Source organism: Triticum urartu, chromosome 7, assembly GCF_003073215.2.
Source record: "Triticum urartu cultivar G1812 chromosome 7, Tu2.1, whole genome shotgun sequence".
NCBI lineage: Eukaryota > Viridiplantae > Streptophyta > Magnoliopsida > Poales > Poaceae > Triticum > Triticum urartu.
Window position 1 is genome coordinate 697,273,449 of NC_053028.1, and position 11,272 is coordinate 697,284,720.

An 11,272-nucleotide genomic window follows, 5' to 3' on the forward strand; every position below is an offset into this window, starting at 1 on the left:
GGACTCTAAAAAGTAGCATGCTTGTACATTAGCATGATATACAATTTTCAAATCAGCAGGTGAGGTGAATCTTCTAATGTTGTCAATATGAGTTGGTTCAAGCGAATTTAAGAGAGGCTAGGTTAATATAATTTTGATATGGGTACAGGTTTTAGGGAAGTCAGACCACTTTTGTAGAAAATATCCATCTAAGAAAACAAATGATCAATACTACAACTTACTCAAGTTTGTATTTGTACTACTCATGCAATATAGATATTATGCAAACTCTAGATTTATCTATTTAGTCACATATAAACTTGTAATTATTGATTTAAAGAAATCTACCAATTTACTCGATTCATACATTGTAACACAATCTACCAAATTATATAGATAATTAATGATGCATTGGAAAAATTAAGATAAATACAACTGCACTAGTGTAAATTTATTTGTGGAGTATGATGATAAGATTTTTTGCGTAGATATTTACTGAAAACTATTGTAATAAGATACTTTATTGAATATCAAACTAAATAAAATAGTTTGGCCAAAAAACTGCAAGTCACTTAGCACTAGAAAAATATTTATACTAATAAGTGTCACAATTTTATAAATAAATTTATAATTAAATAAGTGAGTATGTTTAAATACTTAATTTGATGGTTATACTTGTAAAATAGTATTAATATAATATATTAAAAATATTTTGTCAATGAGAAACATAATTTTGTAAGAGTTCTTACTGGGGAGTAGGAAAGTTCAATATAAATAGGGGAGAATAGCACAAGAATGGTGATAGAAGGACGAGCTCGCGTGCTCCCCTTACGTGGACCAATGGTAAGTCTTGCATATGGAGCCGATATTAATTAACCGTAGAGATACATGAAAGATTTGAAGTGTTGATATTTGACATACGGTGATGGGCCTATATAGCACGGCTACGACTCCGTGGGTTGCATTGATGGGGATTGGTGAACCATTACATTTGGACAGGGTGCTCGGACTACATGTAGTGTTGATAGGAAAACGGTGTCGTGCAAGGGAGCAGAAAAACTAAGTCGAAATGAAAATCCACTATGGGCCCACCTATCGGGGTAGCTGCTATTTTGGAAAACCCCATTCTTTTGGTTGCTTCACGCCATGCTTTGAATTGCACTGGTGTTCAATCATTGCTAGCATCTTGCTCAGGGTGCTGTCTGGACAACATCTTTTTATTGCCGGTGTTTGAGGCGGTGAGAGCAAACCATTGGCCCAACCATTCGGGATCTATTGGACATAACTCCGGTCTAATAAGCAGCATAGAAGTTTGCTAAGCATTATGAAGAAAAGGTAAACAATAATATAATTAACATGGATTTGTACTCACTACTAGGGAAATGCCTATACACAGGAGCTTAGTAGTAGCGTGTTTTATAAGAACCGCTGCTACTACTTATCAGTAGCGCTTGCACACGGTAAGCGCTGCTACTATGCAGTTACCAGTAGCGCCGTGTTCATAAGACACGCTACTGCTACAATTGTCAGACCGTTGCCGGTAGGCCAGGCATAGTAGTAGTGCTTGTATGTAGAAAGCACTACTGCTATTGTACGTAGCAGTAGCGCTTTCTACATACAAGCGCTACTACTACGGGCACCTTATCCACCCTCTGGACCGCGCTCGACCTCACTCTCCCCCTCACACACTCTCACTCGCACACGTCCACCGCGCGCCGTTGCTGCCGCCGTCCCCCGCGCCGTCTTCTCCCGCTGGCCGCCCTCGCCCGCGCAGCTCTCCTCCCCCGTCGGTCCCCCCCCCCCGCGTCGGCCTCCTCCCCCGCCGGCCGACCTCCCGCGCCGGCCCTCCTCCCCCACCAGCCGTGACCCGCGCCGGCCATCCTCCACCGAGAGGTACTCCTCCTCCCTACACTAGTGTAGAACCGGGCAATAGCACCAGTTTGTAAGGCCCTTTAGTGCCGGTTTGGTAACTGGCGCTAAAATGTAGGCACTAAAGCCCCCCCCTTTAGTACCGGTTCAGCACGAACCGGTGCTAAAGGGCAACCACGTGGCATGAGCCAGCTTCAGGGGCAGGGAGCCCTTTAGTACCGGTTGGTGTCACCAACCGGTATTAAAAGGTTGGGGGGGTTGGGTTTATGATTTATTTTTCATTTAATTTTGTGTTTTCCATTTAATTATTTTTCGTTTGCTGGTATTTTACGATACTACATATTGTACACGTTATGCATATATATATAAATAGAATTTCTAGTAGAACCGATCATAATATATATATATATATATATCATCGAATGTCTCACAACCACCATTAATTAATTCACACATATATACACACATGTATATATATATATATATACAATTTCTCCTAATTGGTGCCTTCGGAGCTAGTGGCATTAGCCTAGCTAATTGGTGCCTTCGGAGCACGATAACAATTGGAAGTGGTTCATGGGGGCGGTAGCGGGTAATAGTATTCTCCTTTGGGATCTATGACCTGGTCGAGCAAAAATCCTGCTATTTCCTCTTGAATTGCTTCTATGGAGTCCTGTGCTAGGAGCTTGTCCCGCACCTCTTTGAACTGTTAAGAAGGAGATTAATATGCATGTGTATTAGTTGTGTGACTAGATATCGATAATGGTGTAAAAATTGTGAATAGTGTTCTGACAATCGATATCGTACCCACTCCTGTCTTTGAGATTTGCTCCTTTTGGACGCCATCATGCGAATGTTCTCGCAAACGTAGTATGCACATAGATCATTCCCCGGCGCCTGCTTCAGGGCCTTTACGAGAATGGAATTTGATCAGATAATAATTAATCAAGCATGATAATTAAAGAGATGGCAGCTAGCTAGTACTACTTAATTACTTACCTTGGGTCGATACCATTTCAGATTTTGTTTCCATGGACCTGGAGTGGCCCTGATGAACTTTGCCCTAGCCCTGCCCGCCGACAAAGAAAATGAATAAATGGGTTATTAAATAGTTGCTATCAGGAAATGACAAACTAATTAAATAGGCCAAGATATAGTTAATAATGATTGAAATTACCTATTGACTATCCCCTTCACGATGGTGTAGTCACTTGCTTTCTTAAGTAGTGAGTCTAGTACTTCAACTGTTCCTTCATCAACTTTAATGATTAACAAGATCCAGTGAAATCTGCATGCACACACGTTTGCATGTCTTAATTAAGCGGGCATATGTAAGCAAAAACATGTAGCTAGCTAGTAGGGAAAAACGGAATTTGTAGTACAAGACAGTGTGACTCACTGGATGTTGTAAGGAAGTAGTATATCTTCATGGTATTTGAGTTCCTTGAAGAACTGTAGCATGCTTTCCTCTACACTTTTTTCGTGATATGGATCTATTTTCCATGTGTATTCATTAATGGTATTTGGGTCAACGAACCCAATGCCATAGCGTCCACCTTTTTTCATTTCATAAATCTTCATCCTACATAATACCACAGAAAAGAATATCGTGAGGATAATTACAGGTAATGATTGATCAAAATGATCACTACAGCTAGCTTGAGACTTAAATTACAGAAAGAGATCACTTACAGACAATAGCAACTGACGATAGATTTGTCGAGTGCGTCTTGATTGTATAGCTGAAATAGTTCTGAATACTCAACGGTCACAGCTTTCTCATGGTAGTAATGATCCTTGTTGACATTCACCATGAGGGACTCTCGATTGGAAATCTTGGTAATGTCCATGTACCATTGATGCAATTCATACATTCTCGTTGGGAGCTTATGGACCTCCTCTGGCTCGACCAAAGGTTGGCCCCGGGCATATTTCCGTTTTATTTCCTCCTCTCTAGTCGGAGACATGGGCTCGATATCGAGGAGTTGTCCAACAGTGATCCCGATCGATTTAGCCTGCGCAATATGCTCCTCGGTTATTACCACATCGCCCACCCCGGGAACGTTAACGGTTTTCCCACAATAATATTGGGCACGCCTACTCTCATGTGTTGTTGGCACAACAAGCGGGGGGATTGATTGCGCCGCCTGTTCTCCCAGCTGGGGAACGGTTTTACCGCTCCTTTTGCCAGCTGATTTGCTCGAGCTCGAGCTCGCCTCTTTCTGTAGACGTGCTCGATTTAACTTCTTGATGTGGCTCTCATAGTCTGTGTCAACAGGCTTGGGAGCTGGTGCTCTAGCCATACGAATGAAGTGGTCAATCTTTTCCACAGGCACTTTCTCCCTTGGCGGCGGTGGCGGTTTCGATGCAAAATGGGCTTCCACCTCGGCCTTCGATATGGCTACGCTTTCCTCCTCGCACTTGTCGTAAGGCCTCTGCGGAAGAGGCGCGAGGCTTGGACCATATTGAAATCGCTTGCCTCCACCTGTACCTCCAGTACTACCTGGACTTGCACCGCTACGCACCATACCTGAGGCGACTCTCTTCTGTGATTGCTGAGGCGGCGAAGACGGCTGACGTGGCTTAGTTGGAGGAGGAGGAGTGGCCTGAAGTTGTGCGGACTTGGAGGAGGAGTGGCCTGAAGCTGTGCCGAACTTGGAGGAGGAGTGGCCTGACGCTTTGCCGGACTTGGAGGAGGAGGAGTGGCCTGAAGCTGTGCCGTACTTGGAGGAGGAGTGGCCTGACGCGTTGGTGGACTTGGAGGAGCAGGAGTCTGCTGACTCGGTGGCGGACTGCGACGAGGAGTCGGATGACGCGGTGTCGGTGGCCTTCGAAAGATGATGCAATCCTTTCTCCATAGGATGATACGATGGTTGGCCTCTCCTAGTGTGTGCTCATCGTCACCTCCAGGAATGTCAAGCTCTAGCCCCGAATATTGGTCCACCACCTCATCAACCAAGACACGAGCATAGCCCGTTGGAATCGGGTTGCAATGGAAGGTTGCCTCGGGGGGATTTGTAAAAGCAAGGGTGTCCGCCACCTTCATGGATATGTTCTTCATTTTTAAGTGTAGCTCGCAGTTAGTGTTCTCCATGATGTCATCCACTGGGTAGGTATCCAGCAATGCGTCGCCTGGGGCGGAACCCACGCTGCTTCTCGGCATGGATGGGACGGTGCTATCCAATGGTGGATCATCCGCTAGCTGCTGAGACCCCCTTTGCTGGCTAAGTGAGTCGATCTGCTCCTGCTGCCACTGGAATTTGACTGCCAAGTCCGCGTGCGCTGATTCTAGGCCTTGAAGGCGTTCATAGTCTAGCTTCCTCTGCTCCTCCTCCATCTTCCTCTTCTTCTCCTCCGCAATCTTCTTTCTCGCACGGGTTCTGTAGTCGGCGTTCCAGTCCGAAAACCCCTCATACCACGGAATAGCGCCCATGCCTCGTGTTCTTCCCGGTGTTCAGGATTTCCCAGGGCACGCGTAAGCTCGTCATTCTCTCTGTTGGGCTCGAACAACCCCGATCGAGCCTCTTCTATTGCAACAAGTAGCTTATCTTCGGCTCCGTCCAGACATGCCTTCTTCGAAACTTTGCCTGTCTTCGGGTCCAACTCCCCCCCCCCATGCGCATAGAACTAAGTCCTGCACCTGGGGGGCCAGCTCAATGTTTCTGGAGTGACACCTGCATCCAGCATCTCTTTCTCAGACTTATCCCACTTAGGCATTCCCACCGCATAGCCACCTGGCCCCAGCTTATGGAACTTATCCTTTTTTGCGGCATTGGCCTTGTTTAATCTCGACCGTTCCTTAGATAATTCCGAATCCTTGAATTTCACAAAATCGTCCCAATGAGCACTTTGCTTCTCTAGTGTTCCCTCGAATACTGGAGTCTTCCTTCCTCCGTTGACGTACTTGGCCCATTCACGAATCTTGTGGTTCTTGAATGCAACCGCCATCTTCCTAAGAGTAGCGTCCTTGACTTTCTCCACATCTGCATCTGTGAAATGATCTGGTAGGGTGAAATGTTCCATGAGCGTTTCCCAAAGCAGAAGTTTTTGTCTGTCGTCGACAAAAGTAACTCCTGGACGTGGCTTTGCTGGCTCTCTCCATTCTTGAAGGGAGATCGGGAGTTGGTCCTTCGCAAGAACTCCGCACTGACGAATGAACTTGTCCGCAATCTTCTTAGGCGCTAATGGTTCGCCATTAGGTCTGATGGCCTCGATATTGTACTTTACGCCCTCCTTCAACTTTTTGTTCAGGCCACGTTTCATGTTGCCTGAAGATTTGCTCGATCCGGATGGCTGAAAGAAGAAAGATCGATTCGTTAATATATCTTCAAGTCATTTAAAACATGTGATGATCACCAGATGCCTGCTTATATAAATATATATACCTCGCCGGTCTTTGTTGTTTCAAGATCAACATTTTCTTCGTCATGTTCATAGTTCATGACTTCATCAATTCGGTCGTCGCGATCGAATATCATATCACCCTCCCCGGTGTTGTTTAGATATTCGGAGCCGTCATAATCTTCTTCATTCTGATCATCATCTGGCCCGCGAGGATTGCGTATGATATTGAACAGGGCCTCTTCTCCCTCTTTGCCGGTATTGTCCGCCATAGGTTTTGTTTAACTAATCCAAAAGAAATATATTCAAATTACAATGCATGGATGCAATCAATTAATAAGGAAAAACTGAATCAATCATAGTACATAATAAGCATCATCGAATATAATCTCGAATACGTCGTCTCGAATAATAGATATAATCTCGAATACATCGTCTCGAATAATAGATATAATCTCGAATACATTGTCTCAAATAATAGATATAATATCGAATACATCACTAGCTAGCTAGCTAGCAAGCTAATAAAGATCGAATACTACAGAGTAATCTAGGCCACTCGCGGTTCCTGAGGTGCGGGCGGTGGACACCCAAAGAGAAGGAACCATCACTGGATCATAGCTCGGGTGATCTCCCAAAAGAACCTGCCAGGTATTGGAGAACCTGACGTCCATAGCAGCCATGTAGCGATGGACGTGCTCGTCCTCCTCCCTGACACGACGACGTACCACCTCCGGCGGGGCCAGCTCCCTCAGCACCGAAAGTGGCCCACGCGAACGCCACCAAAGGAGATGAGGGTCGACGATGGGACCCGGGGCCGGGTTCCTCACCAAGCGTCGCGCCCCCGCAGGTAGCACCTCCCAGTGCCAGCCCGGCGGAGCCCAGTCCCGGACATGGTTCCTCTGAAGCAGGACGTCGTCGCGAACGGGTCGACGGCGAGGATCCGGGCCGGGCATCGTCGACAACAAATACTATATGCCGCAAAAGCAAAGTAACATTTTTAAATGATGGATTGTGATTTCATATATGCAAATTCTAAATTTTATAACTAAAACTAACATTTCTAATATTTCTATAACTAAAACTAACATTTCTAATATTTCTATAACTAAAAAACATTTCTATATAACTAACATTTCTAATATTTCTATATAACTAACATTTCTATAACTAAAACTAACATTTCTAATAATTCTATAACTAAAAAATAGAAAGATTGCTAACAATTCTATAACAATATGTGTGTGTGTGTGGTTGGCGGCCGGGGCACAGCTCACTGGCGAGGCGCGACGACGGTGGGCGGCGACGGGGACGGGGACGGAGACGGAGACGGGGCGGCGATGACGGGGACGGGGACGGGCCGGGCAGGGACGACGTATGGGAGGACGGGCCGGGCGGGGACGACGGGAGGACGGGGCGCGGCGCGGCGAAGGGGACGACGGGGACGGGGACGGCGACGGACGGCGACGGGGGCGGCGACGAGGGGCGGCGGCGACGGGGCAGAGGAGAAAGAAGCAGGGAGAGATGAGAAACTGACATTTTTTTTGAAGTGTTTTCTTATATAGGACAACCTTTAGTACCGGTTGGAGCCACCAACCGGTACTAAAGGTCTGTTTTGGCCAGGCCAAGCGGTGGGAACGGAACCCCTTTAGTACCGGGTGGTGGCTCCAACCGGTACTAAAGACCCCCCCTTTAGTACCGGTTGGAGCCACGACCCGGTACTAAAGGGTGTGCGCTGCCAAGCGAGGGGCGCAAAAGTTTAGTCCCACCTCGCTAGCTGAGGGGCACTCGCACCTGCTTATAAGCCCCACCATCGCTGCTGTCTCGAGCTCCTCTCTTAAGCAGGCCTTCGGGGCCTACCTCTTCTGCGATGCCCTGTTAGGCCTACTGGCTAGCGGGCCTGCATCCTGGCCCAAGTAGAATTTGGGTTTCTAGTCGTATGCAGGCCGCTGTGGCCCAGTAGGTGGGCTTTTTTTTTCTTTTTTTGCTTTATTTATTTTTGTTTTATTTATTTTAGAGTTGTTTTTTGCTATATTTAGAGTTTGTTTGTGAATATTTTTGCTTTAGGTACAAAAAATTACAAACTTTCTGTTAGTACCGGTAGCTTACAAATTTGAATAGTTTAAATTTTGAATTATTTGAAATTTGTGTGAATCACTAGTTTGTGAATAACTTAACTTTGAAAATAGATTTTTCAGTGATTCTTTTTTCTAATGTTTAATATTAGTGTGTTTTATCATTATATTCAATTTGGTAATGCTTAGGTTATTTAAAAAATGAAATGCCCTTGTAACGGATGAGTTTTCGTCCGAAACCCTGATACTTCGAAAGAGATTGTCCATTTTGTACACGAAGTGCATCCAGTTTTTGTGGTAACCCTCTCTACTTTTTTGCACATGCTATGTGGGTGAAATTATGATATCATGCCAACTTGCAACCTTTTCTGAGTTCATTTGAAATGTTTTTCAATTTCAGGGTCATTTAGCTGAAAAAATCAGTAAATGCATGAAATAATTTGCTTGCACATAAAATTTCTTCGCGTTTCAAATGCAAAAACACATAACTAGCTACCCTAACTATTACAGAGATTCCCTCCTGGGTGTGAAACACAGAAGAAATTGATGATAGTGAAGCCGATCACATCCCAGATCTTTGGGTGTGAAACTTTTTCTTCGCTGTGTCCCTTTGCGCCATAGCCATGGAAAATCTTCATCATTTAACTGGATGCTCGGGTCAATGTTCACTGTGAATGGAGCAATTTCATCAAACTTTTCATAATCTCCTGACATGTCTGTCTTGTCATCCACTCCCACGATGTTTCTCTTCCCAGAAAGAACTATGTGCCGCTTTGGCTCATCGTACGATGCATTCGCTTCCTTATCTTTTCCTTTTCTCGGCTTGGTAGACATGTCCTTCACATAGAAAACCTGTGCCACATCATTGGCTAGGACGAATGGTTCGTCCGCATACGCAAGATTGTTGAGATCCACTGTTGTCATTCCGTACTGCGGGTCTTCCGTTACCCCGCCTCGTGTCATATTGACCCATTTGCACCGAAACAAAGGGACCTTCAAACCACGTCGATAGTCAAGTTCCCATATGTCCTGTATGTAACCATAATATGTTTCCTTTCCCGTCTTGGTTTCTGCATCAAAGCGGACACCACTGTTTTGGTTGGTGCTCTTCTTATCTTGGGTGATCGTGTAAAATGTATTACCATTTATCTCGTACCCTTTGAAAGTCATTATATTCGAAGATGGTAACTGGGACAGCAAGTACAGGTCATCTTCAATAGAGGCGTCATGCATGGTACGTGTCTGCAACCAGCTGGCGAAACTCCTAGTTTGTTCACGTGTAATCCAGTCATCAGACCGCTCCGGGTGTTTGGAGCGTAGCAAATTATTGTGTTCATCCATATACGGAGCCACCAAGGCGGAATTCTGTAGAACTGTGTAGTGTGCTTCAGTGAGAGAATGTTCGTCCAGACATATTATTTGTTCTCCTCCTAGCGTGCCTTTTCCATCCAGTCTGCCTTATGCCGCGATTCAGGAACACCAATCGGCTTAAGGTCAGGAATAAAGTCAATACAAAACTCAATGACCTCCTCATTTTCATGGCCCTTGGAGATGCTCCCTTCTGGCCTAGCACGGTTATGAACATATTTCTTTAAGACTCCCATGAACCTCTCAAAGGGGAACATATTGTGTAGAAATACAGGACCCAAAACGTTAATCTCTTCACATAGGTGAACTAGGACGTGCGTCATGATGTTGAAGAAGGATGGTGGGAACACCAACTCGAAACTGACAAGACATTGCACCAAATCATTCTCTAACCTTGGTATGATTTCTGGATCGATTACCTTCTGAGAGATTGCATTGAGGAATGCACATAGCTTCACAATGGCTAATCGAACGTTTTCTGGTAGAAGCCCCCTCAATGCAACCGGAAGCAGTTGCGTCATAATCACGTGGCAGTCATGAGACTTTAGGTTCTGGAACTTTTTATTATTCCCTTTATATTCGACGAGAAGCCAGACGGTACCTTAATACTGAGCAGGCATTCAAAGAAGATTTCCTTCTCTTCTTTGGTAAGAGCATAGCTTGCATGACCCTGATGTATGCCGTTCTTTACGTGCATATGTTGCTGGTCCTCCCGTGCCTCAGGTGTATCTTTTGTCTTCCCATACACGCCCAAGAAGCCAAGCAGGGTCACACAAAGGTTCTTCGTCACGTGCATCACGTCGATTGTGGAGCAGACCTCTAGGTATTTCCAATAGGGCAGGTCCCAAAATATAGATTTCTTCTTCCACATAGGTGCGCGGCCGTCAGCGTCATTCGGAACAGGTTGTCCACCAGGACCCTTTCCAAAGACCACCTTCAAATCCTTGACCATATCATGTACATCAGCACCAGTACGGTGGCGAGGCTTCGTCCAGTGATTCGCCTCACCTTTGAAATGCTTGCCTCTCTTTCTTACGGGATGCTTGCTCGGAAGAAATCGACGATGTCCCAGGTACACATTCTTCTTACAATTAGCCAAATATATACTGTCGGTATCGTCCAAACAGTGCGTGCATGCGCGGTATCCCTTGTTTGTCTGTCCTGAAAGGTTACTGAGAGCAGGCCAATCATTGATTGTCACGAACAGCAATGCCTTTAGGTCAAATTCTTCCCCCATGTGCTCATCCCACGCACGTACACCTGTTCCATTCCACAGTTGTAAGAGTTCTTCAACTAATGGCCTTAGGTACACATCAATGTCGTTGTCGGGTTGCTTAGGGCCTTGGATGAGCACTGGCATCATAATGAACTTCTGCTTCATGCACAACCAAGGAGGAAGCTTATACAAACATAGAGTCACAGGCCAGGTGCTATGGTTGCTGCTCTGCTCGCCAGAAGGATTAATGCCATCTGCGCTTAGACCAAACCATACGTTCCTTGCGTCATCTGCAAACTCCTTCCCGTACTTTGTTTCGATTTTTCTCCACTGCGACCCGTCAGCGGGTACTCTCAACTTTCCGTCTTTCTTACGGTCTTCTCTGTGCCATCGCATCGCCTTGGCATGCTCTTTGTTTTGGAAC